Source organism: Rhinatrema bivittatum, chromosome 1 (genome assembly GCF_901001135.1).
Source record: "Rhinatrema bivittatum chromosome 1, aRhiBiv1.1, whole genome shotgun sequence".
Classification (NCBI taxonomy): Eukaryota; Metazoa; Chordata; class Amphibia; order Gymnophiona; family Rhinatrematidae; genus Rhinatrema; species Rhinatrema bivittatum.
In genome coordinates, this window is record NC_042615.1 from 244,704,934 (window position 1) to 244,729,751 (window position 24,818).

The window sequence follows — 24,818 nt, forward strand, 5'->3', positions numbered from 1 at the left end:
GCAGCGTCCATGCCGCCGAGGAGAGTCCTGTGGAACGCGGCGATGCAGACAAGCCCGCACAGCGAGCAGCCCCAGTGAGGGCAGGAGAGCAGTGTAGGAGGTGAACACTCACGGTCACAGCTGTCTGCAACCAACGAGTGTAACCGTACCCCCTCTCTTATGACCTCTCCTGAGGGGTTTGGGCTTGTGAGGATGGTCCATATGAAACTGTCACAGAAGGTCCTTGTCCAAGATGTTAGCCATGGGTTCCCAGCTGTTCTCCTCAGGAAAAAACCCTTCCCATGACAAGAGGTACTCCAATTTTCTCCCATGCTTCCGGATATCCAAGTCCTCCTGGACTTGGTAGGTGATATCAGCTTCAGAAGACAGCAAAACTGCGTCGGGTGGCTTCTTGGAGAATCCAGAGAGAATTAGAGGCTTGAATAGAGAAACATGAAATATGTTGTGGATCTTGAGTGATGGAGGCAGTTGAAGCTGATATGTAACAGGACCCAGGCAATGCAACACTGAAAGGGTCCAATGTATCTGGGGGCAAACCAAGCTGAGGGCAGCTTGAGGTGAATGAACTTAGTGCTGAGCATACCTTGTCTCCAGGTAGAAACTGGGATGCAGCATGGTGATGAGCATTGAAAGCCTTCTTTGATCTCTGGGCAGCCTTTTCAAGCAACCATTGAGTACTTTGCCACAGTTGATGTAGTTCCTGGGTAGTTGCCTGCGCTGCCGGAGAAGTGACAGGAGGCAGCTGCAATGTGGTGAACATAGGAGAGAATGTACACCACCCAGGTGGAGAGTCCGGTCTCAGCCTCAGCTGCTTGTTGGAGACTGGAACTCGGAGTGGAAGCAATGGCAAGGTTGGCGTCCATAGACCAGTTGTAAAGGCGACAACACCGTGGAGGAGGATACGTGGGAATTCAGTGCAAACTCCACCCAGGGCAACAGGCTAGCCCAATCATCTTGCCACAGATTAACGTAGGCTCTCAGGAACTGCTTAAGGGTTCTGTTAATCCTCTCAGTTTGACCATTGGCTTGAGGGTGGTAAGCCGAGGTAAAATCCAAAGAAATGTCAAACTTCTTACACAGTGATCTCCAGAAGCGAGCGGTAATTTGAACCCCACGGTCTGAGAGGATATGTCTGAGTAAGCCATGGAGCCAAAATACGTGTTTAAAAAACAATTTGGCCAATTGAGGTGCCATAGGAAGGCTGGGTAGAGCCACGAAATGCGCCATCTTAGAGAAGCGGTCAACAGTGGACCAAATGGTGTTATTTCTGCTGGAGATGGGCAGATCCACAGTAAAATTGGTGGCTATATAGGTCCAGGGTTCACTGGGAATGGGGAGTGGCTGTAGAAGTCCCCATGGCTTCCCTGCCAGGGGTTTGTCCTGGGTGTATTTTCGCATGGTGGGCCACCAATAGTAGTGCTGTAGAGTGGAGAGAGTCTTGGACTGACCTGGGTGCCCCGAGGTCAACGAGTTGTGGGCCCATCGTAGAACCTTCGGCCTCAGTGGGTGAGGGACCACTGTCTTATCCGGAGGCACAGGAAAGGTGGCAGACAGAATGACCCTATTGGGGTAAATATTGTGTTGTGGCAGATCCTCAGTTACAAATGATCGAGAGAGAGCATCAGCGTGACCATTCTTATCCCCAGGGTGGTATCATAGAAAAAAGTTGAACCTCGTAAAGAAGAGAGACCAGTGAGCCTGGCAACTTTTCAGATGCTGGGCCTGGTGCATGTATTGGAGATTCTTATGGTCCATGTATACCATAATCTAGTGTAGTGCCCCCTCAAGCCAGGGCCGCTATTCTTCAAATGCTAATTTGATGGCCAACAGTTCTTTATTTTATTTTATTTATTTATTTATTTAAGTTTTTTTATATACCAACATTCAAGACGGTAGTCCCATCATGCTGGTTCACAAGAAACAGGGGTGCAATTATAACAAACTTTACAATTTGAACAATAGTGCAGAAAAGCAGTTACATATAACAAGGAAATCAATAATTTGGAGTGAGAAGGAAAATGAAGATCAGATAATTATATATATGTATAAATAACATTGTAAGAGGTGGCTATTAACGCTATTACTAACGGAGCGTGTTGATTGATGAGGAGTTACATAATGTTGGAGTTAGGAAAGGCCTGCATGAACAGCCACGTCTTGAGTCTTTTCTTGAATGTTGAGATGCTGGGTTCCATTCTAAGATCCCCGATGCCATAGTTTCATTTGGCAGGTGTAAAGCATTGAGAAAAGAATGAGCAGGGGTGGAGCTTATGGGTAGTGGAGAACTGATTCACCACCAAACCAACTCTGACTTCAGAGGCATCAACTTCTACCACAAATGGTCATGAGGGGCCTGGTTGTCGGATATATGGTTCTTTTAAGAAGGCCTACTTAAGATTCTGGAAGGCCGTCATGGCATCCGGTGACCACTGAGAAAGGTTGGCGCCCTTGCGAGTCATGGTTGTGAGTGAGGCAGTCAGGGTGGAATAATGGTGAATAAAAGAGCGGTAGTAATTGGCGAAGCCAATGAATCTCTGGAGGGCTTTGAGGCCCATGGGCTGTGGCCAATCACAAATGCACTTTAGTTTCTGGAGATCCATCCTAAACCCTGACTGGACACCACGTATCTCAAAAAAGGAACTGACTCTTGCTCGAAAGAGCACTTCTTGAGCTTGGCAAAGAGTTGATGTTCTCGTAGGCATTGTAGAACTTGGGAGACATCTTGGCAATGACTTTGAACATCTTGAGAGAAGACTAAGATGTCATCAAGATATATGACTAGGAACGAGGAGGCCAGGCCAAGAACTCACTGATACTGCGATGATCCAGAAGTGACACATCTGGAGCCAAGGCAAGGTTGGACCCAAGAGGCGCAGGGCCAGCCCGAGGAGCAGGTTAGGCCAGGGGAGCAAGTCCTCAATGAAGCACACACTGACCCCCAAGGAGTGGGTGCCAGACAGGGTCCAAGGAGCGGCAGAAGGCTACATATCAGGGAACCGCAGAAGCTCAGTACAGGATGGAACTTGTTGCCAAGTCTATTTGCTGGGAGCGATGGTGGAGCTTATGAATGAGAGGCCAATGATGTCATCACAGCGGGACGCCCCCCGAGGTTCCCGCCGAAGAGGCTTCAAAGGCGGGTCTGTGACGTGATCGCATGCCTAAGAAGACCCAGCGTCGGAACAGGGAGCAGCGGCGTTCATGCCGCCAAGGAGAGTCCCTCGGAACGTGGCGATGCAGACAAGTCTGCAGTGCACTGCGAGCATCCCCGGGAAGGGCAGGAAAGCAGTGCAGGAGGTGAGCACTCGTGGTCGCAGCCATCTGTGCCGACGGGTGTAACATGTGTGCATGTGAAATTTTTCATTTTATTAAGGTTTTCAATTGCTTTCATTTTTTTTTGTTTTATTTCCTTTTTTCAAAAGTTTGTTTTGTGTTTTAAAATAGAATAATTTTCAAAGAAAAAAAATGTAAATGTAACATATTTTTAGAACAATTTTCAAAAGCCCATTTACCCACATAAAGTGCATGTAATGTGGGTACAACCTATTGACAATTCAATAGCATATGCTGTAGAAATTTTCAAAGGCTATGATAGTATGCTATATTTGTAAATTGCTATGATAGTATGTTACATTTACATTTTCCTTTGAAAATTACCGAAAGTATGTAATTTGCAGACAGCAGGTGTTAAAAAGAATTAGCGCAGTAAAGCATACTCTATTTGCAAAGAGCTTGCACTTTTTAAAAAACTATGAAAACCCCCCACATACACAATCTAGAATGTTTTACTTTATTTTAGATATGAAACACCTTAAGAAATAGGGATGTGAATCGTGTGATTGATCATCTTAACGATTGATTTTGGCTGGGGGTGGGAGGGAAATCTGATCGTCATGGTTTTTTTTGTTAAAAAATCGTCAAATCGTAAATCGGCGGGAAAACCGGCACACCAAAAGAACCCTAAAACCCACCCCAACCCTTTAAAACAAATCCCCCACCCTCCCAAACCCCCCCCAAATGTTTTAAATTACCTGGGGTCCAGTGGGGGGGGGGGGGGAGTCCCGGCGCGATCTCCCGCTCTCGGGCCACGGCTGCGTTAATAGAAATGGTGCCGGTGGCCCTTTGCCCTTACCATATAACAGGGCAAAGGTAGCGCCGGCGCCATTTTGGTTCCTGTCACCCGACATCACAAGTGCAGGAGATCGCTCCCGGACCCTCGCTGGACCCCCAGGGACCTTTGGCCAGCTTGGGGGGGCCTCCTGACCCCCAAAAGACTTGCCAAAAGTCCAGCCGGGGTCCGGGAGTGACCTCCTGCACTCGGGCCGTATTGCCAATATTCAAAATGGCGCCGGCGCTACCTTTGCCCTGTCATACGGTAAGGGCAAAGGGCCACCGGCGCCATTTCTATTAACGCAGCCGTGGCCCGAGAGCAGGGAGATTGCGCCGGGACCCCCCCCCCCCCCCACTGGACCCCAGGTAATTTAAAACATTTTGGGGGGGTTCAGGAGGGTGGGTGATTTGTTTTAAAGGGTCGGGGTGGGTTTTAGGGTTGTTTTGGTGTGCCGGTTTTCCTGCCCTCCCCCTCCCCCTCCCCCGATTTACGATTTTTTGACGATAAATCAGGGGAATTGCTATTGTATCGCGGCTCTAACGATTTTTGACGATTTAAAACATATCTGATGATTGTTTTAAATCATCAAAAAACGATTCACATCCCTAATAAGAAATATTGTTGATATAACTTTTTGAATGACTGCACGTCCTAGCTCTTCAATAATAAAACTAGTATCTTTTCATCTTCTTTTATAGTACGCAGTGACTTATTCATGTACCTTAATCTCCATGCCAGCTAGTTCAAAATTAAATGGCCAGTTAATTTTCCTATCCCTTACCATGAGTACTTACCATTTCAAAGGGTTCAATATTTACTGGTATGACAGTTATTGGGTATCATAAGGCTTGGGGATAAATGCACAGAGCAGCAGTTGCTCCCTTAAGAGAAACATGTGGTAACCTGAATGGTGTGGCAGATACTACCATAAAAAGCTTGCTGGGCAGACTGGATGGACCATTTGGTCCTTTCTGCCATCATTTCTCTGTTACTATGTTTAGATATTAGAGCCCATCTGCCAGCATCACTGCAATCCTCCAGCCATGCTAAAAAATTAAGATCTGATTCCAGGTGTTGCTATGTGCTTGTTAAATCCTAATTTTCATACTATAGATTATCATGCAGCTTGGGCTCTTTTTTGTGCATGCTAAATGAACTTAATGTGTATGCTAACTTTTAGCACACAGGCCCATACTCATAGCCCCCTATGAACAGGAACAAATTTACTGCACAGAAAGTTCTACTACCATAACTATCTAGATCTTAAGTATTATCAGAAATCTACTAAACTGCACTTTAGTTTGCTTCAGTGCCAGGAGAACCAAATTTTAGGATTGAAAGTTCCTATTCCTGAAAAAGAAATCTTATTGCTGAAAATGTTTAATAGAGTGCCTACTTGTTGGAGGCTGTGGCTCAACCTTTGTATTCAAAGTAAGTAGTTCAGCAGATAGATTGCACAAGCCACTTAATAATAAGTTCCAAAAAATAGTTGTGTTTATTTGAGAAACAAATCATCTATGCAAAACAATAATGCCTATATAGATACTGCATAGATCAGAAGTGAAATAAAAAAGCAGAAAAACAGGGAGAGAGAGAAACAAGGCATGTCTTAAGTCATTAGCTCAACACCCCTGTCAAATCACAAGCAGTAAGTGCTGAACAGAGAAAGAGAGAAAACATTTTAACATTATATTATTTTATAGAACTCTGCATTGGTTCAATACACACATAATAATCTTCCCTCCCTTTTACACTTTTAGGAGTTGATGTGCCCAACACTAACTGGCAATGTAGAAGTACATTTTTCAGTCCAAATAAACCCATCTGATTTTCAAATACAAGATACCTGCATACTTTATGTTTTAGGTGTATGCATATATAATATGTGATGTTAAAACTGTGGCATAAAGTACATGCATTAGTGGCAGGCCTACTTTGCCTGCATAGCCTAGTGGTTAGAGCAGTGGACTACGAACCAGGAGACCAAAGTTCAAGCCCTGCTGTTGCTCCTTGTGACCTTGGGCAAGTCACTTTACCCTACATTGCCTCAGGTACAAAAACTTAGATTGTAAGCCCTCTGGGGATAGAGAAATACCTACAGTACCTGAATGTAAACCGATGTGATATCTCAATTGAGATCAAATGTTGGTAAATAAATTTCAATGTTCACATATAATTTCCAACTATGCTTCTTATATACACTGTGAAACATTTGGTTTCTAAACAGCCAGAAGTACACACATCATGAGAATGCACACATTTTCTGGCAGCTAAATACCTACTTGGCTGGACATAGCTAAAATGCTCCAGTTCTACTTCCATAAAAGGCATTCAGCCCTTTCAAACTGTTCCCCGTTTTGTTTTATAAATCATCACTGCATTAAATGTAAAAGTAAATAAATAAATAAATAAGAACAAACCAATAGAAATATGTTTCTATCTAATTATTTAGTTTCTAGTTATTGAAATCATAGGGAAACATTTTGTATCAACATCTGCTTATTACCATTGTTTCCATGGTTATTTGCTTATGACTTGCAGAAATAGCGGTTCTTTACCTGGGTTGTTATTTTTAAATTGCAGTTTTTATTTTCCAATCCAACCCCAGCTTCTTTCCTCAGTATCAGACTTCTGTCCTTTCTTGATCCTCCTGGATTTCCATTCTCCCTAAGGCCTGGATTTTCTATCAGCGCACAGCCTACTGAATTCTGGTGTTATCGCTGCCTGCTTTTGCACCCAATAGTAGGGATGTGCAGACAAAAAGTTTATGTTCATAAGTCCATAAGTCGAAAAGCGGGGTCAATTTCTGTCAATATGGACATATGGAGAATTCCATAAGTTGAGTCTATGTCCATACGTGCACCGGTTCCCTAAATAAAAATTTAAACCCCTCACCCTCCTTAATCCCCCCCCCCCAAGACTTACCAAAATTCCCTGGTGGTCCAGCGGGGAGTCAGGAAGCCATTCCTCTATTCCTTTGCGAGGAGCACGTGACGTCCGCATCACTCCGACGTGACGTCTGCCTCACGTCGGAGTGACGTCTGCCTCACGTCGGAGTGACGCGGCCGTCACGTGGTCCACCGCGGTTCCACTCCCGGACCCCTCGTTGGACACAAACGGAACTTTTGGCCAGCTTGGGGGGGCCTCCTGACCTCCCCAAGCTGGCCAAAAGTTCCGTTTATGTCCAACGAGGGGTTCGGGAGCGGAACCGCGGTGGACCACGTGACGTCCGCGTCACTCCGATGTGATGCGGACGTCACGTCGGAGTGACGCGGACGTCACGTGCTCCTCGCAAAGGGATAGAGGAATGGCTTCCTGACTCCCCGCTGGACCCCCAGGGAATTTTGGTAAGTCTTGGGGGGGATTAAGGAGGGTGAGGGGTTTAAATTTTTATTTAGGGAACCGGTGCACGTATGGACAGACTCAACTTATGGAATTCTCCATATGTCCATATTGACCGAAATTGACCCCGCTTTTCGACTTATGGACTTATGAACATAAACTTTTTGTCTGCACATCCCTACTATTGGGTGCAAAAGCAGGCAGCGATAACACCAGAATTCAGTAAGCTGTGCGCTGATAGAAAATCCAGGCCTTAGGGAGAATGGAAATCCAGGAGGATCCAGGGGGGCCTCCTGACCTTTTAATATGGCCTACTGCTGTTTCACTTAACCCCATTTTTTCCCAGTCTTCCAGTACTTCCTCAAAGTTTTTCCCCCATTTTATCAAAGACTGTAGTTTCGAAATACAGGACTTTGATATTTGGGTGATTTCTCTCCATCTTGGCTGCTATATAAAGCCATGCCATCAGATGATGACTACTTCCTAGGTGAGCACCTGCCCAGTCATTAGATATTAGAAATGTGCATTTGTTTAAAACAAAACTGCAAAACACAATGAATAAGGCTAATTTGTTTCATGGGGAGGGGGGGGGGGGGGGCTGAAATGAATCAAGGGCCTCCTGAATGAAACAAATCTTTTTCGTTCATTTCATTTTAAACTAATGATTCAGGACTAGGTCTAAGTCTGAAGCCATGGCCTCGCCTGCGGCATAGGCTGAGGCCTAAAGCAGGGGCTGCAACCTATGCCTGAGCATGATGCCAGTAGAGGTGTGGTTCATTTATCACGAATAAGGCAATTTCAACGAAATTGCCTAATTTGTCGTGGGTCGGGGGCTCCAAACCCCAAAACTGATTTTCCCCGAACTATGAGGAAAATTAGTTTTTCGGGTTTGTAAGGGGGGAGGGGCACATTTTATTTTTTTTAAATAAAAAACCACCCCAAGCATTAAAATTCACTGTAATACAACCCCCCACACACACACCACCCCAATCCCTCCCCAAGACTTACTAACATCCCTGGTGGTCCAGTGGGGTCCCGCGAGGGATTTCTCCCTCCGTGCCATCTGACTTTCAGGCCTGCCTCGATCAAAATGGCGCCGATAGCCTTTGCCCATACTATGTCACAGGGGCTACCGATGCCATTGGTCAGCCCCTGTCACATGGTAGGAGCACAAAATGGCGCCAATGGCCATGTGACTGCGGCTGACCAATGGCAACGATAGCCCCTGTGACACAGTATGGGCAAAGGCTATCGGTGCCATTTTGATCGAGGCAAGCCCGAAAGTCAGACAGCATGGAGAGAGAAATCCCTCGCGGTACCCCACTGGACCACCAGGGATGTTAGTAAGTTTGGGGAGGGATCGGGATGGTGGGGGGGGGGGGTTGTATTTAATGTATTAAAGTGAATTTTAATGCTTGGGGTGGGTTTTTTGGAGCTTCATTTTCCCGCGTTGTTTTTTGGGCCAGTTTCATTTTTCCCCATTTAGTTTTTGTTCGTTTTTCCAAAAAACTAACCGAGGAAAAACGAGCTTTACCCTGAAGCGTCTGACTCAAAAAACAACCCGGTAGAAAAAAACGAAGCTCATCTCTAGATGCCAGTGACTTAGCCTAGGCCTGAAGCCGGGGCCTCATCTAAGGCATAGGCCAAGGCCCAAAGCTGGGGCCGTGGCCAAGGCCCAATTATGATGATGGGGTCTCAGTTGAGGTACAGGCCAATGCCGAGGCCTCAGCTGAGACCTCCAAAACTTAACAACAAAAAAAATCCTTTCTTTATCCGGGTATCTGATGAAGGCTGGGTTCCAATTCCAGACCTAGATCTGACATCAAGACCTGACTTGAAGACCAGATCCTGATGCTGGGGCATAGGCCTGTCACCACAACCTAACCTGGAGGGCGAGACCCAATGCTGGGGCCTAGGCCCAAACCCTGTTGCAACCGTCGCTGCCCGACAGCTTCATTTCACCTACCTTTCCTTTTCTGCGACTCCTCCTGCTCTTCGTGGACGCCTGGCTGCCGCGGCATCCATCTGCCGTCCTCTCCAGCTTCCCCGGACCACCATGCTCTCCAGGTACCTTAGGGTGCGCTCGCCGTGTGGCCCTCATTCTTTTTTCCTCATTGGCATATTCCTCAGGGGCGTCCCCCTGTGATGATGTCACGCTGCCCGAATATTTAAGCCTACTGTTTATTGCTAGCCGTTGAGTTAGCAAGGGTAATCTTACAGATGGGATTCACTCTCTGTACCCAGCTACTCTGCCTTCCAACTTCCATTGGACTCCTTCTGCTAACGGGGTACCCACTCCTCGGGGGCCTCTTTGTTTCTTTCAGGTCGCTATCAGTTAACCGGTTCTCGCTCCTCGAGGGCCCATGTTCCCTGACCCGCTGCCTGCATCTATCTCCTCTTCTACTTGGAAGAATTTGCTACAGACACCATCAGTGAGTACTACTATCATCTACTCCTCAGAGCTGTCTCCCTGGAACCAGGTACTCACTCCTCGAGGGCCTTCCTTCATTCCAGCACCAGTGTCATCTCTTACATGGAACCGCTGTGTGAGTACTTTGCCAATAAGTCTCTCTACCTCCAGGGATCTGGTACTCGCTGCTCAAGGGCCAGCTCTCCCTATCTTGGGGCTTCTCCATATTTGGGACTCTGTGAATGTCTATTGTACTCACTTTCTCAGTTCTCTCCACTACAGCACTGCTATCGGAGAAACCGCTGTTCCCGCACCCTGGGGAATACTAGCCCAGCCGGGCTACATCATCTACTCACTACTGCCACCTCTGGTGGTTTCTCAAACTGTCTAAATAAAAAACTATCTGTGTTTGTGTTTCCAGAGCTGAGCCTGACCTGTGGCCCCTCACGGGACTTCCCTCCCATGGGCGTGGTCAGATGCCACAGTGTCCAAGGGTCCACCCAAACCTCACTAACTATAACAGACCCATTTCTGATACTGGGACCCAACCCAGAGGCCAGGACCCAATCCCAGGGCCTCGGCCAGTAGGGTGGATCCTGACTCCTGGGCTCAGGGTCATGACCAGGCCTCAGAAACCAAACCTTAGAGCTTCTTCATCCTCTTCTTTCTTTGGCACTTGCAAGCCATTTGACACCATCCGCTAGGGTTGTGCCAGAGTTAATTAACTTTGGCACATTCACCTCAGTGGATGCTGACATTTTTATGCATGGAAATGTAAACAGCATTGCTGTATATCAAAATGGTGCCATCTACTGGGGTGAATGCACCAGAGTTAATTAGCTCTGGCATGACCTCAGTGGATAGCATCATTTAGCTTGCAAGTGCTGAAGAAAGAAGAAGATGAAGAAGAGGCTCTGAGGCTTGTGCTCTGAGGCCTGGGCCCGATTGTGAGCTGAGGTCCAGGCATTGGGACCTGATCTTCTGGCTGAGGCCCTGGCATTGGGCCTGGTTCTGGGCCTAGGCCCCTGAGTTGAGACCCAGTCTCTGAATTGGGTTTTGACATCGGGCTTGGGTCTGGGCCTAGGCCCCGGTATCAGAACCTGGCCTCTGGGTCAGGTTCTGATGTCAGGCCTGGGTTCAGGCTGATGCCCTGGCATTGGGACCCGGCCTCTGGGCTTGATTGTGGTGTTAGACCTAGGTCATGGGGTTGGGCCTGGGTCTGGGCTTAGGCCCTGGAATCAGGACCCTGCCTCCAGTTCAGTTCATGGCATCTGTCCTGGGTCCAGGCCCTGGCCTATGCCAATGCTCCGGTGTCAGGACCTGCCTCTGTGTTTGGGTTGAGATGTAGGGACTGGGTCTGGGCCTCGGCCCCGGCATTGGAACCCCACATTTGGACCTTGGTCTAGGCCCTGACCTAGGCCGAGGCCCCAGCATCGGGACACTGATTCCGAGTTGGGTTGTGGCATCGGGCCTAAGAGCCTTTGGTGTCAAAACTTGGCCTCCAGGCTGTATCATGGCATCTGGAGTGGGTCCAGGCTGCAGCCTATCCAAGGCCCCGGAATCAGGACCCAGCCTCCGGGTCAGGTCACGGCATTGGGCCTGGGTCTGGGTCGAAGTGCCACCATTGAGACCTGACCTACGGGTCAGGCTGAAGCCTCAGCCTTCATTAGGCCAAGGTTACAGTGACCTCCTGTGCCCTCGACCTACAGAAGGCTGAGGCTTCATGATATGTGTGCCTGAACTTGAGACCAACATGGAGACGGCAACTGATCCAGAATCCTCTGCTATCTTAGCCTTTCTGGCTATGTAAACTTTAAATGCCCTACTGAGCTTGACGTGCAGGAATTCCAAGGACACCTGGACAGCAGTTGAAGCTGGTGACAATTTGTGATGCCTAATTATAGGGTCACAAAAGCAGAAGGCAATGGTTAGAACCTCAGGCTAGAATGTTGGTTATAGGGGCAACTGTAACAGGGGCATCTGTAAACACAGCACACAGCCTAAGATATAACAATTGCTCTGAGCAGCACGATTTTACCAGAACAAAGGATTATCTAAAGAGTGATGATAAATGGGCCCCAACTTGGAGAACTGCTCAGGGTAGTTTAGGGATACTCCATCATGCTGTTGACATGACAACCTATGTAAATGATTCTCTAGGTGGTCACGCAATTTCAGAATTTCTGACCTAGTACTATATTTTATTTTACCTATAAAAGAAGGATCAGTTCATGTATACAATGAGATGCTGGTGGTCAGTTTGTCAGAGAAGTGGCATCCAGTATCTCCCAAGAATACTTATCTTGCTCAATAAAAAATTATGCTTTCTACAAAATCTAGGTGGTCTTGTAACCATGAGTAAGCGTCATAAAGCATGTTTTGGTGCTTAACATTCATCCTGGGCCTAGGCCGAAGCTGGCAGATTTCCACTGGGCTGGGTAAGTGGAGGGTGGGTTGGATCCCGGCTCTGGCATTTTTTGGGTGGGTGGTTAGGAGGCCCCAGGAGGCCTCGTTTTCATTTTCTAGCCATATATTTTATTATATTTTTTGTTTGATTCATTTTTCTCATGAATCAAAATGAATTAAGCAATTCACAAACTGAAATTCGTGGGAAAAACACCTTCCAAAAACAAAAACATTTTTTTTTCTCCTGTACATCCCTATTAAATATACTGTCTTTATTTTTTACCATTACATTCAATATCATTTCTCCCTCATGGGTTCCATCACCATTTGTCTGAGCAGAGCCCCTTGAAGGACATCCAATATCTCTCTACTTCTTACAGATACCACGACAGGGATACTCCAACTCCAATCCATATCCAGCGGAATAAAATCTCCAATGAGCAACACTTCTCCCTTCCTTTCCAACTTTTGGATGTCATCAGCCCGATCTCTGTCCAGCTCTTGTGTCTGAATCAGAGGCATATGGACCATACCAGTGTAAATAGAAGTGTTATCATGATTTTAAAGCATCCAGCCCAGAATGCTTTCTTCTTTCCCAGCACCCTCTGCATTTCATTTGCTAGGATATTGCTTTTAACATAAAGAGCTACTCCTCCCCCTTTTCTGTACTCCCTATCCTCAACCATATGTCTGTAATAGCAACAATATTCAAGTTCATCTCTACCATTAGGGGCTTCAGGTCTGGAACTTTATTGCAAAGAGATTGGAGTTATGGTCCCTTTTTCTGTTCACTCTGGGTTTGGGTATCAGGTCCCTGATATTGTTTTTATGTTTTTTTAATGAATTCTGCTAGGTCCATTAACTAAAAACAAAATAACACATTAGTCTTACTATAGAATAATCTATAATGCTCATGCCACTGAACTGTATAATTAAAGGAATATTGTCAAGATGGATGCAATGGGAATTTGAATATTGCTGACATTTGTCTATGCCAATAGTACAATTATGCAAACGGTTGCAATAGAATTTCATCTCTTTCTGAGTCAGCTTCTTTTGAGTTACTTTTCAATCTTGGTTGCTTTTATTTGCATGCATTTTCTTCTGTACCACAGCTATACAAACCCATCAGTTATTATGGTATGGCAGACTAAAACCATACAAGTTTCGGATTTTAAATTTAAAAAAATTACAGAAATAAATAGCTAGCAGGATAAAAGAAATGCAAAGCATAACTAAATATGTTCATGAGATGTGCAAACAGGTATGGCTATAGTATATCCACGATGAATATTCACAAAACGGTTTTTTTAAATATATGTTTATTTCCTACTCCCAGTTAAGGCATCCTTGTTATAATGTAACTTTATGCTCCTTCAAATTGTCTCTTGTTGATTGGTTGGTTACAGTTACTGCTTAGTTTGATGTAAACCGAGTTGATTTGATTTGTATCAAGAAAGTCGGTATATAAAAGCCTTTAATAAAATAAATAAATAAATATGCTTAAGCTTTGAATTAGTTTGTATATTCAGGTCACTCTGAAACCCAGAAAGAGTTCTGAGTTTGATTTTATACCCTGAAATAGGTATTAAAAAATGAAAACACTGAGAGACTTTCTGGTCAGGTTTTCTTAAACCAAAGTAAAGTTTCTTAAAGAAAAAGAACTTTTATTGTAAATTTAATAAAATCCCATCAAATTGAATTTTTATCTACTTAATTCCACTTTATCTCTGTTACGTGGTATTTACTAGCTTTCATTCCAATAAGGTTCTTCATTTTACTTTAAATATGTTCACTTCAGCTTTGTTACAAATTATAACCCTTCAGGGGGATTACCCAAGAGAGTAAGGAAATTAACATTAGAAAGAAAGGAAAGTCATGCCATACAGCGATTAATCAGATGAAGTTCTCAAATATATTTTTTTCACATTTTTCACATTTGATACCCATGCTGCATTTCAGCCTCCAGAGGCAAAGTTAACTTTATCTACAGGTTGATTGGCAATAATAATGCATAATTTGAAGGTAAGGAGAAGATAAGCCAAACCCATTTATTTTACTGCGTTACATCCTTACTTGCCACTTTACCTGTAATCTGTACTGATTAGCAGTGAGTACAGAAAGCCAGAAAGTAAAACAGATGCTTTTGGAAAGAAAACTGCGCGGTGGGATGTGCAGAGGCAAAAATTTGTATAAGTTTGTTTATTTGTTTCGAAAGTCACCTCCATTTGTTTGGCATGTTTCAAATGAAACAAATGTTTATTTTTTCCAATTTTTAGGTTCCCATTAAAATCAAAGGAGAAAGCAAATCAAGCCTTTTCTGAGCTTTAAAATTGGAGTTTTCTAATTGATTTTAATGAAACTTGAGGGTGGACACCATTAGAAGGTGGAAGACAACTCCAAGGAATAATGACTGTGGCAAAATAGCTTATGCACCATAAAGGTGCAAGAGGGTACCAGCAATGACAGACAGGGGCGGATTGGCCTATCGGGGGATCGGGCATCTCCCAGTGGGACGGTCACTCCAGTCACGTGGTCTGCCATGCGCGGCCGTGACGGAGCCATGGTCAGCAGACCACGTGATGCGTCCTGGGCCGGTCTGGGCGGCGAATCCCCGGGCTGGTCTTCCTCAGGAATCTGCCGCTGGTGACAGAAGTTCTCCAAGTCACCATCAGAGGAGCAATGCAATAGCAAGAGTAGCAAGAACACTCCAAGACTTCAAAAGAGGGCAACAATATCAATGGCATGAACCTCATAAGGCAGCACAAGAGGGACAAAGTAGCACCAAGAGTGGCAAGAATAAATTATGGCACCATGAAGGGGAAACAAAGCAAATATGGCAAACAACAACACCAACAACAACAACAAAAAAAACCCTCAGGCACTGATAGAGGGACAAACCAGTGCAAAGAATGGCATGAAAATGTCAAACTCCATGAAAGGTGCAAAGCAGTCACCCACAGTGGCAAGTACACCCTAAGGTATAGAATCTGAGGTATGGCAGAAAGGTGGTGGGGTAATAACCTCAAAGGTGCAGTATCAGGTGCATAGCAGCAAAAAGATACAGAAGGTGTAGCATCAGGGGCATGGATGACAGCAAGGCAGAGTGACAGCAAGACACCTAAGGTGTAGCATAAGGGTTATAGCAAAAAGACAGAGTGTCAGCTAGAGCCCAAGGTGTAGAGTCTGTGGTATGGCAGCAAGGCACAGTAGTATAAAGATTCCCAAGGTGGTGCATCAGGGGTGTGCAGCAAGGAAGAGAATCAACAAGATCCTAAAGGTGCAGCATTAGGGGCATGGATGGCAGCAAGGCAGAGTAGTAGCAAGATGGCCAATGGCAGATTATGGGATAGAGCAGCAAGTGAGTGGCAGAAAGAACCCCCCCCCCCCCCACTAAGGTGTAGAGTCAGGGGTATTACAGCTAGGCATAGTGGCAGCAAGGCCCCCAAGGTGTAGCATCAGGGGCATGGCAGCTAGGCAGAGTGTAAGCAAGTCCCATAAAGTGCTTTGCCAGTCACATGAAAGGATTGTACTAGAAGGAGAATCTCCTTTTCGCTCATGAAATTCAAACTGTGGAAAGCTTATACGTATTGTTTTCTGTGAGAGGTTTCAGTCTCTCTTGCAATTGCTGCTGCATGGTATCCACAAACTGCAATATCTTGCTCCCAGAAACCCTCTAACCTTTCCTCTAGAATATTTACTATGGAGATGACCCCACCCAGGGTGGTGCTTCTGAAACCAGGTTTTCCATGGCATCCTTCAAAGGCTTCAGGATTTGTATCAACTGCCTCACCACTACCCAATCATGAAGCCCCAGGGAGCAATCCATATCTATCTCTGTTTTCAGAGAAAGGTCACGGAAGGGTATCTGCTACTCCACTAACTTATTCAACATCAGACAGATGGAATTACACTAGGTGCTTACATATTGAATCAGATACTTATGGGGCATCTCAAATTTTTCTTCCTTCTTACGGAGAAGCTTCCTACCTTTCATGCTTCAATGAAAATGTCCCACTACCTGCATTCCTGCACTTCCTGAGGGTTGTTTCAACACTATCAGTATGATCTACCTCTTCTATGGAGGCTAAGCAATACTGTCCATAAATCCCAAATTCTCTTTGGCTACTTGGTCTTCAATATCTTCTTATTTAGAGAACTCCATGCATGATTTTTCTTCAGAATCAGCTTTTGAAATTACTGCCTTCATTACCTCAGAAGCAGTAATCATGAACGAGTGTGCTATTGGTTTTGATTTTTCACTTCTGTTGCCTCTGTTCATGATCCTGCCCTGCTAATGCCAGCATCAGATGGTTCACCTGACTTTTTCCCCTGCTCCGAAACAAGACAAAGAGAAACAAGTGATGATGACATATTTTCTCCTAATTTCAATTTATCTTGATTTGAGCTGGCTTTCACTCCTGACTTTTCCAGCTAGAAAAATCTGTTTTAAATTTAGAAGCAGGATGCCCTTTTTTCTCACTGCTATTAGTAATGCTTTTACTTCTGACAGGCTGGGCTGGCTCTGCAGAAAAGCTTAATCCTCTGCCCCTGCCATGTTTTTGCTTGCTGCCATTCCCTCCTCTTCCTTTTCCTCAGAGTGGCATGATGGAATTGGAATTGGTTACTTGGGATTTTGATATCTCAATGTATGTTACTGATACTGTAATAGCACTTATCAGTACTGCCTTTCTTCAGTGGAAGTCATTCAGCCTTCCTGCTCTATAGAACACCTACTCACCAACTACAGGAGCCACGTCCAGGTTCCAGCATCGCTAACAGTTCTTCAACATCTACTGTACAGATATCCTCAGCATACCCCACTCTGTGAGCCACTACCAGATTTATATTCCTGAGCTGCCTACACTTGTCAGAGGGGATCCCTGATATACTCCGCTCCACAGGCCATTACCGGATCTTCTCTGCTGTGTCTCACTCTGGGTAATTACCATTGCCTAGGACTGTACTACTAGATCTCCAATTCTGTGGACATTACTTTTCCTTCCTACCTTAATGAAAGTCTCCATTTCTAGCTGTGTCCCATGCCACTGAGACTGCACCTGCTGACAGTGAGGCTCACAGGGCTCCTCCCTGTGGGCAAAGACATCTCTCATCTCAGCCCAGGGTTCACATCCATCCTTAAACATAACACAAATGAAGTATTTCCTCTGCCTCAATTTCAGTGGTCTGAAGGGCCTGTCTGCCCAGCCAGGAGAGAATGGCAGGCTTCAGCAGAGAGATGAGGAAGACGTCACAGACCCTTAAGGATGGTAATAGTCTAAGCTTGTAGGCTACGGGGCCCAATTGGCAGTCAGTAGAAAAAGGTCTGATGAACCATTGAGTGAATTTTATTGAGGGCATCTTAAGCCTCAGGTACCTAGTACTAAGCAAGACTAGGCTTCCAGGGTACAACTGAAGTGCCAGGCAGTGTTTCTTGTTGGCTTGTTTCTTAGAAAGTTCTGAGTCAGTAGAAGATGAGTCATTGTCCATAGCTCCTGGAGCTCTTGACCCTTCAGGGTGACTGCTGTCCATATCTCCTGGAGCTATTGTCCATAGCTCCTGGAGCTCTTGACCCTTCAGGGTGACTGCTGGAAAATTGTCTGAAATAAGAAGTGATCTGGGTATTCGAGGATGATGCCCAAAGACTACATAAAAGGGTGAAGATCCTGTGGAAGTATTGACATGGTAGTTATGGAAAAACTTGGCCCACGAAAAGAGAGAGGCCAAGTTATCTTGATGTAAATTCATATAAGCCCACAGGAAGACCCTAAAGGTTTAATTCAGCTGCTCAGATTGTACATTGCTTTGAGGGTGGTATATGAAGGTGAAATCCAATGTATTTCAGAATTTTCGGAACAGGCCTTTCCAGTATCGGGCAGTGAACTGAACTCCTCAATCTGAGAGGATGTGACCTGGTGGCCCATGCAGGCAGAAGATGTGTTGAACAAAGAGTTTTGTTAACTCAAGTTCAGATCAGAATCCAGGAAGGGGAATTAAATACACCATCTCAGAGAATCTGAGATGGTGTACCCATATGATGATTTTGCTGCTAGAGAGGGGATGGTCACAATCAAAGTCTATGGCCACTCCAGACAACCCCCACGGTTGTACTCTTTTATGCATGGTGTATGTAGGGCAGGACCCTACATAATACTGAACGCCGGTCTTCATCTGGGGCCACCAATAGAATTGCATGATTAGTTGCAATGTCTGGGTAATGCCAGGTTAACTTGATAGCTTGGAGTCATGTGCCCACTTGAGAACCTTTTGCCTTAGGCAAGCACATAAAATTTTCTTCACAAAATGGATGACTAGAGAAATAATGCACAAGATTTTGTTAGCTTAGATGGTACAGGGTTAGAGTATTTTAAGGTTCTTGATTGTTTATCATAGAAAATTCTCTATGTTTTCTTTCATTGTCCTTTCTTTTCACAAATGAGCAAAGGAAGCATCACTGCATTACATTTACATTCTTAACTTTTATATTGTATAGAATATACCAGTACTGAATGTAACTTTAGTGCTGCAGAGCAAAATCAGTCAGCTTTCCTGAAATCTTTACGATTATGATTGCTATTTAACTTTGCCAACTTTCAATTTCAAGCTTTCCAGGCTTCTTGTCAGGCTACGGAACAATTATTCCCTACAGTATAAGAAAAATGCATATTAAGGAATTTAGTCATCCACATTTAGAACTTAAAAACTTTTTACAGCAAAATGTTAATTGCCAAGGATGGTTAACAAATATAATCACATTTTATACTAAGAAAATGAAATTCAGAAGCCCTGAATATTTGTGAAAAGTCACATAAACACCCTTTATTCATTTTTAGGTAAACTCTTGCTCTGAATCACATAAGACACTCTGGGCTTAATTTTCAAAAACTTACACAGAAACTGTGTATGTAAAATCAATATACATATGAATAAGAAGAATTTTGCATGGAAAAATGGCATATATGCAGTTGCACATAAATGTACGTGCACATACTCAGTTTTCCAAATGGGTGACAAATGCACGTATACTCACATTAGCAATCAAAAGTGTGTGCAAAAAAAGTGGGCATGATAGGGGCATGTTTTGCAATTTTATGCTCATGATGCTATTTTATAAAGGACACAAACATGATCATCATCAAGGACACACACACACTTTTACAACTGTTATTTTATGTAGAAATTTCAAACTTGCATTCTCTTTTTTGACTTGGTGTTTGGTGGCTGGCTTCTCCCAGTGAGTGGGCACTGACGCAGGCTAGTAGGAGAGGCAGGGAGGGGAGCTCAATCAGGGAAATTGTAGTCCTTGACCAAAAGTGTGTATGTCTATAACCTTTGTTTTGCATGCTTTTTTTCTTTAACCTAATAGAGGGTTTGCTGGTTTTCTTCAGGGGAACCCGTCCATGAATGGCACTGCATTCCAGAGGTTAGTGTGTGGGGGTGTATGATGATGGGCATACCAAGGTATACTGGGGTCTGGGAGTAAATGACTGAGACTGGGGTATACTTGGGAGGGTGTGAATATGACTTGGGTTATTCTGGTGGGTGAGTGAGTGGGTGAGTGAGTGAGTGGCCCTGGGACATTCAAGGGGATGAGTGAGTGTCACTGGGATATACTAGGTGTGTGAGTGCCTGAAAAATTAAAGTCCAAAATGAGTATAATAAACTTACCGATACTCATGGAATAATGGTTGAGGAAGAAGAACAGAAGAGGAGGAAGAATAGGAGAAGGTGCCCTTAATTTAATATTACATTATAGAGAGTATTGTTATGCTCAGGCTTGTGGACCCTTGGCCGACAAGAGGGTGGTGTACCTTTCGGAGGGTCCGTAGGCTCTCTTGTCGGGTGGCGAGGCAGAACAGGAGGCGGGACCAGCTGACCCTTGGCACTGGAGGCTGAGACGAATACAGAGGCGATGAAGGGACGAGATGAGGCGCTGTGTTCTTCACCACTGGTGGTCTGCGGTCCCCCCGGGAGGAGCCAGTAGGGACTCGACCGCTGGGACTTAGGTGGACCTATGGAGGTCAGAGCAACGGTGCAAAGGCCAACTGGAGCTTTGCCCTGGAAGCCCGCGGTCCCCCCAGGAGGAGCCCGTAGGGACCCGGGCCGCTGGGACTTAGGTGGGCCCTTGGAGACGGAGTCTTGAGGGAGTCCTAGGTCGAGTGCCAGAGGGTCGTCGCTCACCAGTCCGAAGTCATGCACCAGAGAATCACCGCTTGCCAATCCAAAGTCAGGAACCAGAGAATCACCGTAAGCCAATCCGAAGTCAGGAACCAGAGAATCACCGTAAGCCAGCAGACTGGACAAAGCTCACAGGAGACGTTGCCAAGTCAAGGAATGAGCAGAGGAAGCCTCCCTATATACTTCCTCTGCTCTGGATCATTGGAAACAGGTGAGTGTAGTTAAAGGGACCAGGTCCCTTTAAATGCAAATGAGTTGACGGCGGCCATCTTGGATCTCATGGCGGCGGCCATCTTGATCTCCCTGGTGGAGGAGAGACGCCGCTGAGGGAAGCAGGACGGCTTCTCCTGCAGCGGGCAGCACGGGCCCGAGTCGGAGCCCTCCCCCGGGGCTTTCATGGTGCTGAGAGGCAGGTAGGGGGATGCGGTCGTGGGGCGCCACGGCCGCGGAGCACAACAAGTATACAGGTCTAGGATCTATCAGAGGAACAAATCATTTTCAGGTTCAGGTTCAACAAGGAAACTTATACTATATTTATGCAAGCAGTTAAACCAAGACCTGCACCCTACCCATTCAGAGAGGCCATGCCTTGCCAGTACACCTCAAGGTCACTATGGCCCTAGCCATTTTTGCCACTGGAACCTTCCAGATACCTCTAGGGATAATGGCAGAAATAAATCAGACTACCACATACATATGTGGATCAGTTTCTGGATGCATTCTCAGGAAAATGCATCACTACGTATCTTGTTCTATGTGACAACAAATTATGACTGATTTCTACCACACTGCATGCTTCCTAACAGTTTTTGGGGTTATCGATTGCATTCATGTGTCTATAACCAAAGTAGTGCTTGTCAGTCTGCACACAAGTATTTTCATATGCAAAATATATGCATATATCAGCCATATTTATGAAATGCCTGTCTCTACGCATACAGTAAAGGTAATTTTTGCACACATATTACAGTTATTTTATGTGTAAAATATATGTGCATACTTTGATAAATATTTGCAAAAACTATGCACAGCATTACACTACAATCTTGTGCACTTAGTGACAAACATGCATGTCATTTTGGGGCAGAAATCAAATAAGTGGTAGTGAATAAACTATGTGTGCCCCACAATCAGGATTAATAAAATACAAGCTTGTTATTAGATACACTGACTTATGAGTGTATGTGCTGAGCCATTCTCACTGTTGAAATTTACCCTCTGTACATTGCTTTTTAATATTTGTGGCCCTTATTATGTCCTTGCTGATTCCATTAACAACCATTATGCGGTTACCCACTTTCAATTTAAAAAAATAGAACTATAGAATTGTGGAAATGTAGACTATTGCGCGGGTTGGACATCCTGCTCGACATCCGATCCTGCTTACCTTTGCTTCGGAGTCACATCCGGGGCATGGCCATGGCACGGCCATTGCTGTGTGCGCTGTCGGGGTGGTGCGCATGGTCAGAGCCTTGCCATTGGTGTTCTGTCATGCTTCGGGATCACGTCTGGGGGCTTTGGGGTCGTGTTCGAGGCCTGACTGCGGCATGGCTGTTGCGCGCGGTTGGGGTGGTGTGTGCGGTCGGGGCCGTGCCGTTTTCGCTTGGGTTTCTCAATGCTGCTGTCTTCCCAGCTCTTTAGGAGTGTGTGCTGACTACATTTAAATTAAAGGGCCAGCAACACCTATCCTCACGGCACTATTGAATGACATCATTGAGTGCCTTGTAAATGACTTTTGCATAACTCCTGGCATTTCCTGTACTCCTAGGCTTCCTGAGTTTCCTGTTGTTCCTAATATTCCTGTGGTTTCCTAAGTTCCTGATCCATTCTGTTCCTGAGACTGACACCTGTCTTGGCTTTTGCTTAGACACTGACCACAAGTATCGCCACCTGCCTTGACCTGTGCCTGATACTGACCATGATTATCACTGCCTGCCTCAACTTGTGCCTGGACATCAACCACAGAGACCCCATAAAAGTCCAGCCAGCCTCAGTACCCAAGGTCTCAACCTAAGGCGAATGTGGACTGGTAGTGGTGAAGCTCCAGCAGGGTCTCTGTTTCTCTCCAGCCTTGCCTGCCGAAGGTCAGGTCCCCCCCCCCCCCCCCAAAGACTTGTCAAAAGTCCCTGGTGTTCCAGCGGGGGTCCTGGAGCGATCTCCTGCACTCGGGCCGTCGGCTGCCAGTATTCAAAATGGTGTCGATGGCCCTTTGCCCTTACGATGTCACAGTGGCTACCGGTGCCATTGGTCGGCCCCTGTCACATGGTGGGAGCACAAGATGGAGCCGGCCATCCATTGCTCCTACCATGTGACAGGGGCCGACCAATAGCACTGGTAGCCCCTGTGACATCGTAAGGGCAAAGGGCCATCATAGCAGGCCCGACAGCCCGATGGCCCAGAGGGAGAGATCACTTGTGGGACCCCGCTGGACAACCAGGGCTTTTAGTAAGTCTTGGGGAGGGATCGGGATGGTGGTGGTGGTGGTGGGGGGGTTGTAATACAGTAAATTTGAAGGGTTGGGGTGTTTTGTTTTGTTTTATTAATAAATGTGCCCCTCCCCCCCATGCACTAACCCGAAAAATGAATTTTCCTCAAAGTTCGGGGAAAATCCGTTTCATGGTTCGCGTCCCCTGAACCACGACGAATTAGGTAATTTCATTGAAATTGCCTAATTCGTGATAAACGAATGCACATCTCTATAAAAGATTAGTGTTGATTCTCTTGCAGATGATGTTCTATTTTTCCTCTCTTGTGATTGAAGCCTTGGGTATACTTGAGATTAGTCATTTATTCTCTGTTTTCCTGGCAGCAGGCACAGTGTGGGCAGTGGGCACTAGGCTGTGGGCATAAGTGAACAGTGAGGGCAAGGCATAAAGTGCAGTATAACAGGCTGTGTTATAAAGCCTATCTGTATCAAATAAGTAGTGCAGAACAGACATTGTGACACTCACTGCAGCAGTTTCTCTGTGTTCTTTACTCAGCAGTATGGTACTGGCATAGTCAGTGGACATTACAATACCAATGCAAAATATTAAATAATTATTGTAATCTTCACATCCTCAATGACATAAAAGCAATCATGTCAGGGATAGGGAAAGGCAGAGCAGATAAAGTAAACTGTTCAATGTGTCCAAAATTGGCCAAGTTGGCACTAGCAATGACAATGTCAGCAAGAACCGAAAAAAGTAGTCCCTGCAAAAGAAGAAGAGATCAAGTGTGGGAGGAACTGTCCAAGGCTCTAAAAGAGGTTACCACTTACCAGAAACAATGCCATGAACCCTTTATGGCATTTCAAGTGGAAAACCGGCATCATAAGTGGCATTAGCATCTTACGTCAACAAGAAGAGGGAACAAAGCAGGAAAGGTGGCAGTAAAACCTGCAAGGCAGGCACTGATAAAGGAGCCAAGCAGCACAATGAGTGACTTCAAGGTGTAAGGTCTGGTAATTGTCACACTTAGCACATCACAAAAGGTGCTAAAGAGAAACAATTTTGATGTATGCATGTGTTAAAACTTAAGAGTAGTGCCAGAGATTTCATTCACAATCAGAAAATCTGGAAATGTAAAGGTTGAATGAAGCTCAATGATGTGGGAAATGGTCTCTAAATAAAGCAGCTCTCACTACTTTCCTGGAAAACTACCCCACAATCCTTAGAGAAACCTTTGTGATGTCTAACTGTGATAACATTTACATTTGGCAAAACCATTCTACAAGAAAATCTCACTTCCAGCCTGCACATTGGGGGTCTCTGTGTCACTAAGGCTTGCTTCCATGCCCAGATCTTACACCTTGAAGTTCTCATTTACCACTGTGCCTTGTTGTCGTATGCCAGAGCTAACACCTTACAAGTCTGGGAGAGGGGCTACCTGGCACTTCTCTTTTGAGCCTTCCAGCCTCTCCTTGTGCTGATTGGCCCCTTTACCCGTGCATGTCTTTGAAGTTTTACTGTCATATTTATGTTTTTTCCCTCTTCATGCTGCCTTATGATGAACTAATGTAACTTTCAGTGCCAGTTTGCCACATGAGATGCCATCAAGAGTTTATGGCACTGTTGATGGTGCTCTCTTTTGGATGCTTGAGGTATATTTCCCACTTTTTCTGCTTCTTTGCTCCTCTTACTGTGACTTTTTGAAATCCTGCCAGTCCTGGTACCCCTTTTCCGGAGTCATAGGCTGTTCATGCCACTTTTGGTGCCACGTTCCAGCATCCTCAGTCTTTATAGGTACTTTGGAGTTATTTCCCCGTACTGTTGATTTCTTCCCACAAGTTTTAAGACAATTGATTAGAAAACCCCTATTATGAAGCCGAATATTGACTGAAAACTACCTATGTTTCCCCCATTGAATTTACTACAAATGAAAACAAAGCAAACT